The 7,086-nt window shown below is 44.9% G+C and overlaps 1 non-coding gene across 1 annotated transcript; it reads left to right on the top strand.

Annotated features, from left to right (window-relative positions):
- Nucleotides 1-6,727: 6,727 nt before the first annotated feature.
- Trnaa-cgc (transfer RNA alanine (anticodon CGC)) lies at nucleotides 6,728-6,800 on the top strand. The gene has a single exon. It is a non-coding gene; the product is annotated as a tRNA-Ala (tRNA).
- Nucleotides 6,801-7,086: the final 286 nt, after the last annotated feature.

Here is a 7,086-nt window from a genome sequence, read left to right as displayed (position 1 = left end):
CATGCTTGAAGGAATCTAAGAGAGACATAAAATGCAGAGGGCCTAATGAGCCAAAAATTTCTTGTATTTGTTCAGTTATGTTGGCGAATATCAACCTCCAAAGAGCAGTTCTTCAACGTATAGGTTCATGCTCATCCTCAAATTTTCGTTTAACAAAAAAATGGCTCTAAGCACTATGGGACTTAACATCTGAGGTCATCAGTCCCCTAGACCTAGAACTACTTAAACCTAACTAACCTAAGGACATCACACACATCCATGCCCGAGGCAGGATTCGAACCTGCGACCGTAGCAGCAGTTTAACAAAAGAATTGTCTTGGAAGTATTGAAATCCTTGGACGGTGTCAAGTTAAAATAACGCTCTTCCTTTATATAATGAGGATAATGGGCAAGGAGCACTACATTAGTAGTGTGTGGATAAGTTGGGAGTTTGGATCTGACGGGAGGCGTGGTAGGAGAATCCATGCAGTTGTGACCGCCGTGTCCGGAAGGCTCAGAAAGTTAGCTTTCCTCTGTAATAATAATAATACTAATAACAATAATAACAAAACTGAGTGAACGGATCAACGATGTCATGGGACGTCCGCCCCGAACGAATGCAACGAACAATAACGAACAAAACGAAATAAAAAAAAAAGTGGTCGGGGCATCTGCCTAGTAAGCAGGAGACCCGGGTACGAATTCCAGGAAGCAAAAATGTTTACCCACTGATTTCAATCAATTCCCGCACGCAAGCAATGTCTAACTTCTTTGTGTTTTGAATCTTCCTTTAGTTTTAATGTCGGTGAAACTTGGCTACCTGTTAACTACACTAACGGTGCACAAGAAATAAACGCGGCTCGATGTGCGTATTATGTCAGTAGCGGAAGAACATCACAATGATTGCTACAAGTATATACAGTTCCGGGAAGCTCGTGCAGAAACTACGTAGATATCCACTAGAAGAGAAAGATCGAAGAGGCGACCGAGGTAGTCAATCAGCTTGTCGCCATACCAGAAACTGAAATCACTCAACAGAGGAAAGTCCACTGGACTTGACGGGATACCAATTCGATTCTATACAGAGTACGCGAAAGAACTTGCCCCCCTTCCAACAGCCGTGTACCGCAAGTATCTAGAGGAACGGAAGGTTCCAAATGATTGGAAAAGAGCACAGGTAGTCCCAGTTTTCAAGAAGGGTCGTCGAGCAGATGTGCAAAAGTATAGGCCTATATCTCTGACATCGATCTGTTGTAGAATTTTAAAACATGTTTTTTGCTCGCGTATCATGTCATTTCTGGAAACTCAGAATCTGCTCTGTAGGAATCAGCATGGATTCCGGAAACAGCGATCGTGTGAGACCCAACTCGCTTTATTTGTTCATGACACCCAGAAAATATTAGATACAGGCTCCCAGGCAGATGCCATTTTCCTTGACTTCCGGAAGGCGCTCGATACAGTTCCGCACTGTCGCCTGATAAACAAAGTAAGAGCCTACGGAATATCAGACCAGCTGTGTGGCTGGATTGAAGAGTTTTTAGCAAACAGAACACAGTATGTTGTTCTCAATGGAGAGACGTCTACAGACGTTAAAGTAACCTCTGGCGTGCCACCGGAGAGTGTTATGGGACCATTGCTTTTCACAATATATATAAATGACCTAGTAGATAGTGTCGGAAGTTCCATGCGGCTTTTCGCGGATGATGCTGTAGTATACAGAGAAGTTGCAGCATTAGAAAATTGCAGAGAAATGCAGGAAGATCTGCAGCGGATAGGCTCTTGGTGAAGGGAGTGGCAACTGACCCTTAACATAGACAAATGTAATGCATTGCGAATACATAGAAAGAAGGATCCTTTATTGTATGATTATATGATAGCGGAAAAAACACTGGTAGCAGTTACTTTTGTAAAATATCTGGGAGTATGCGTACGGAACGATTTGAAGTGGAATGATCGTATAAAATTAATTGTTGGTAAGGCGGGTGCCAGGTTTAGATTCTTTGAGAGAGTCCTTAGAAAATGTAGTCCATCAACAAAGGAGGTGGCTTACAAAACACTCGTTCGACCTATACTTGAGTATTGCTCATTAGTGTGGGATCCGTACCAGGTCGGGTTGACAGAGGAGATAGAGAAGATCCAAAGAAGAGCGACGCGTTTCGTCACAGGGTCGTTTGGTAAGCGTGATAGCGTTACGGAGATGTTTAGCAAACTCAAGTGGGAGACTCTGCAAGAGAGGCGCTCTGCATCGCGGTGTAGCTTGCTGTCCAGGTTTCGAGAGGGTGTGCTTCTGGATGAGGTATCGAACATATTGTTTCCCCCTACTTATACCTCCCGAGGAGATCACGAATATAAAATTAGAGAGATTCGAGAGCGTACGGAAGCTTTCAGGCAGTCGTTCTTCCCGCGAACCATACGCAACTGGAACAGGAAAGGGAGGTAGTGATAGTGCCACGTAAAGTGCCCTCCGCCACACACCGTTGGGCGGCTTGCGGAGTATAAATGTAGATGTAGATGTACCAGCGATGCGACGAGGGTCGTTCAATAAGAAATGCCACATTTTTTCATTAATATATATAAAGGAAAACGTCCTTGCAAGGGATTAGATTTTGATATTTCTTCTGTGAAGCATGGAACAGTTCCGACGGATGGCAGAGTCGTAAAGAACCATCAAAATGGCGTTTGCGTAAGACACTCGTTACAAGCTGTAACTGACTTCTTGGGTGTGTAAAAAGAAACTGTCATAAACATCCATAAACGTTTGTATGCAGTGTATGGTAACGATGCGGCTGATAAGAGTAGTGTTGGATGATGGGTAAAGAGTGTTGAAGTGCCAGGAAGAGCAGAAAGTTAGCTACTCGGCCAGGAGGTCGGCCACGTCCGCGGCGTCCTGTCACAGTCACTTGTCCCGACACAGTGAAATGGGAGGATGCCATCATACGTGCAGACGAGCGGATACATGAAACAACTGGCTCTGCAGCCGTCGATGACAACTGAAAATAAGCGGGCAATAACCGAGACCCTTGGATATTCAAAGGTGTGTTCAAGATGGGTCCCACGAACGGTCACAACAGATCACAGGACTCAAAGAAAATACATGTCGTCTGAACTGTTGGAATAATTTGTGGCCCATGGAGAGACCTTTTTGCCACCGATCTTTGCAGGTGACGAAACCTAGGTGGATTATTTTGAGCTTGAAACTAAAAGGCAGTCACTGGAGTGGCACCGCTTGCAGTCACCAAAAGAAAGGAGAAATTCAAGGCAGATCCCTCTGCCGGCAAAGGAACAATCACAGTCTTTTACGAAAATGTCTTGAATGTGTTGCCAAAAGGGTCAACTATTTAACTCAGAGGCGTTCGTGAAGGATCTGAACAAACTCAAGAACCGTTTCCAAAATGTCGATCCGACAAGAATCGAAAATAAATCCTGTCTGAATACGGCAATGCAAGTCCACACACAAATCTTTGAACCCAAGAACACATCACCATAGTGGGTTGGACACCATTGCCAGATACACTCTATGGCAAAGATGTGATATACTCAGACTCCTGTCTCTGCGGACCGCTTAATGAATCTCTACGCGGAGCGTATTTTGAAGATGACAGTATCGTAATTCATGCAATGAAAGCCGGCCGCGGTGGCCAAGCGGTTCTGGGCGCTTCAATCCGGAACCGCGCGACTGCTACGGTCGCAGGTTCGAATCCTGTCTCGGGCATGGATGTGTGTGATGTCCTTAGGTTAGTTAGGTTTAAGTAGTTCTAAGTTCTAGGGGACTGATGACCTCAGATGTTAAGTCCCATAGTGCTCAGAGCCATTTGAACCATTTGAACCACGGAATGAAAACACGGCTACGGGCACAGCACAAGAGCTTTCACCTACAGGAAATACATGCTATTACGCAACTCCGCCATTGTACTGGCTTGCTTCACATTCAGCAATGTCAGTCAATAGTAAAATAAATTAAAACTACCATGAATAAAGGACGTTAGTCCCGTCCTTCCCACTCCTAGTATCCAAATGAAAATCAAATTCAGTAACGTTCCTCAGAACTGACAACAGGAGCTTTGTGAAATCTCAGGGAACATTGCACTGGCCCAGTAGTAACCGCACCATCACTTACAACAATGCGGCCGCAGTTGCATATCCAGAACTGTTTTATTGTAACTATTTTCAATTGTAGGGAAATTCCGAAAACAGATATTTGCTTTTAGGTCTGTGGTACCTCTTTATCATGAGTCTTATTTTCTACTGTAAGGCAAGTATGGATGCTATCGTTTTCGTGTCAGCGTGATTCTGTAGAACACAGTAACAATTGTCGTTACCGAAAAAACACATTACAACGGCAGCAGAGTTGTGACCCGAAGAATAGATCTACAAAATGGTCTGTGAGGAGTCATCAGATTGGAAAATGCTTTAATCTATTTGATTATACTCTGCCTGTATGAAGCATCCGGAAGTGGAGGTGGAAACTCCACGGATTGTAGCGTATGCGCTGTTATTTCAGTGATCACTATGTTGAGTCAACTTTGCAAAGAATTTGCCAGTAGAAGCCCAGTCATTACTACCACGTTGCACTCCCTCTGGCCTGAATGCTTGAACTGATTCGATTGGGAAAGATATCATTGATCTGTTGTACCGTCTCCTGAGATAAGCTGGCCCACAACTCTTGTAACCGGTTCTTTGTAATCCTAGATACTGGCATTGAGGCAGAGTTGACACCCAAGCCGGTCAGGGGCTTTTCTGCCTAAAGGGCTCTCAGCGCCACGCACACAGTTCACAGAGACACGTGCCATGTGCGGAAGATGAAAAATGGTACCACGAGACCGTCCCATGAAAGGTAACGCGCGGCGACGCAGCGTGTTGGTGACGTACCGTTATGCCACCAAAGTTCACTCAGTCGCCACCAGCCTTACGTGGAGTCATACAAGATGACTTCCCACACCATGACGCCAGAAAAAACACCGCTGAGCCTCTAGAAAATCAGAACCCTCACAAACTCTATCAGGTGCTGACAATGCTGTGTCAGACGATCACTCGAAGTGTCCTTCAGAGTGACCACTCAACGTCTGCCGCTGTTCAAGCCGCATATATACGAGGGCTATTCAGAAAGTAGGGAACGTTTCGGCATTAAAAAAAACTAAGTACAAGAAATACATTTTATTATATATATCTGAAAGAGCAACTGACATACTACTTCTCCACATAGTCACCAAACACACTGAGGCACTTACAGCGTGGACAAGCTTTGAAAGACCTTCGTCGTAAAATTCTGCTGCCTGAGACTTAAGCTAGTGAGTCACGCCCGCCTGGAGTTCCGTGTCGACATCAAAGCGCTGCATTGCAAGCCAGTTCTTCATCTTGGGAAAGAAGTGGAAGTCGCTTGGTGCAAGATCGGGGTTGTAGAGAGGATGAGGGAAAATTTCCCATTTGAATGAATTTAGGAGTTCTTTAGTGTGGTTTGCCGTGTGAGGTCGGGCACTGTCGTGCAAAAACTAAATTTTGAACGTCAGCTTTCCTCGGCGTTTGTTTTGATCTGCTCTTCCAAGGCTGTGCAAAGTTTGACAGTACCAGGTAGAATTTATGGTTGCTCCACGTTAGAGAAAATCAATAAGGAGCACACCTTGCCTATCCCAAAACACAACTTCCTTGCTGACAAGGTTTGCAAACATTTTCTTGCTTTTTGGGGGGACCTTGTGTGCCCCCACTCCATGGACTGTAATTCTGTCTCGCAATTGACATGATTCACCCAAGTCTCAAACCGGTTACGATTCGATCCAGTAATGAATCACCATGTTTGTGGTACGCTTCCAAAAATGTCAACGTTGCCCGCATTCGCTTTTCTTTATGGTGCTCTGTAAGCATTTTGGGCAGCCATTGTGCACAAAATTTGTGGTAGCCTAGCTTTTGAGCGACAATTTCAAACAACGAAGTCCATGAAACTCGTGGAAAAGAAAGCAAAGCTCCGTTATCGTGAAGCGACGGTTTTCACGAATAGTTTCACCAACTTTAGCAACAATATCGTCAGTCACATTGCTCGAGTGTCCAGTCTCCTCTTCATCATGAACGTTGGTTCGGCCATTAAACCGAATGCACTATTTCCGGAAGGAACATTTACTTATTACGTTGTTTCCGTACACTTCGCACAATTCATGATATATTTTTATAGGTTCTACATCTACATCCATACTCCGCAAGCCACCTGACGGTGTATGGCGGAGGGTACCTTGAGTGCCTCTATCGGTTCTCCCTTCTATTCCAGTCTCGTATTGTTCGTGGAAAGAAGGATTGTCGGTATGCCTCTGTGTGGGCTCTAATCTCTCTGATTTTATCCTCATGGTCTCTTCGCGAGATATACGTAGGAGGGAGCAATATACTGCTTGACTCTTCAGTGAAGGTATGTTCTCGAAACTTCAACAAAAGCCCGTACCGAGCTACTGAGCGTCTCTCCTGCAGTCTTCCACTAGAGTTTATGTATCATCTCCGTAACGCTTTCGCGATTACTAAATGATCCTGTAACGAAGCGCGCTGCTCTCCGTTGGATCTTCTCTATCTCTTCTATCAACCCTATCTGGTACGGATCCCACACTGCTGAGCAGTATTCAAGCAGTGGGCGAACAAGCGTACTGTAACCTACTTCCTTTGTTTTCGGATTTCCTTAGGATTCTTCCAATGAATCTCAGTCTGGCATCTGTTTTACCAACGATCAACTTTATATGATCATTCCATTTTAAATCACTCCTAATGCGTATTGAGCGAGGTGGTGCAGTGGTTAGCACACTGGACTCGCATTCGGGAGGACGACGGTTCAATCCCGTCTCCGGCCATCCTGATTTAGGTTTTCCGTGATTTCCCTAAATCGTTTCAGGCAAATGCCGGGATGGTTCCTTTGAAAGGGCACGGCCGATTTCCTTCCCAATCCTTCCCTAACCCGAGCTTGCGCTCCGTCTCTAATGACCTCGTTGTCGACGGGACGTTAAACACTAACCACCACCACCACCTAATGCGTACTCCCAGATAATTTATGGAATTAACTGCTTCCAGTTGCTGACCTGCTATTTTGTAGCTAAATGATAAGGGATCTATCTTTCTATGTATTCGCAGCACATTACA

The sequence above is a fragment of the Schistocerca nitens genome, chromosome 1 (genome assembly GCF_023898315.1).
Source record: "Schistocerca nitens isolate TAMUIC-IGC-003100 chromosome 1, iqSchNite1.1, whole genome shotgun sequence".
In the NCBI taxonomy this organism is placed as follows: domain Eukaryota; kingdom Metazoa; phylum Arthropoda; class Insecta; order Orthoptera; family Acrididae; genus Schistocerca; species Schistocerca nitens.
This window is presented reverse-complemented; position numbering and strand designations above follow the sequence as displayed.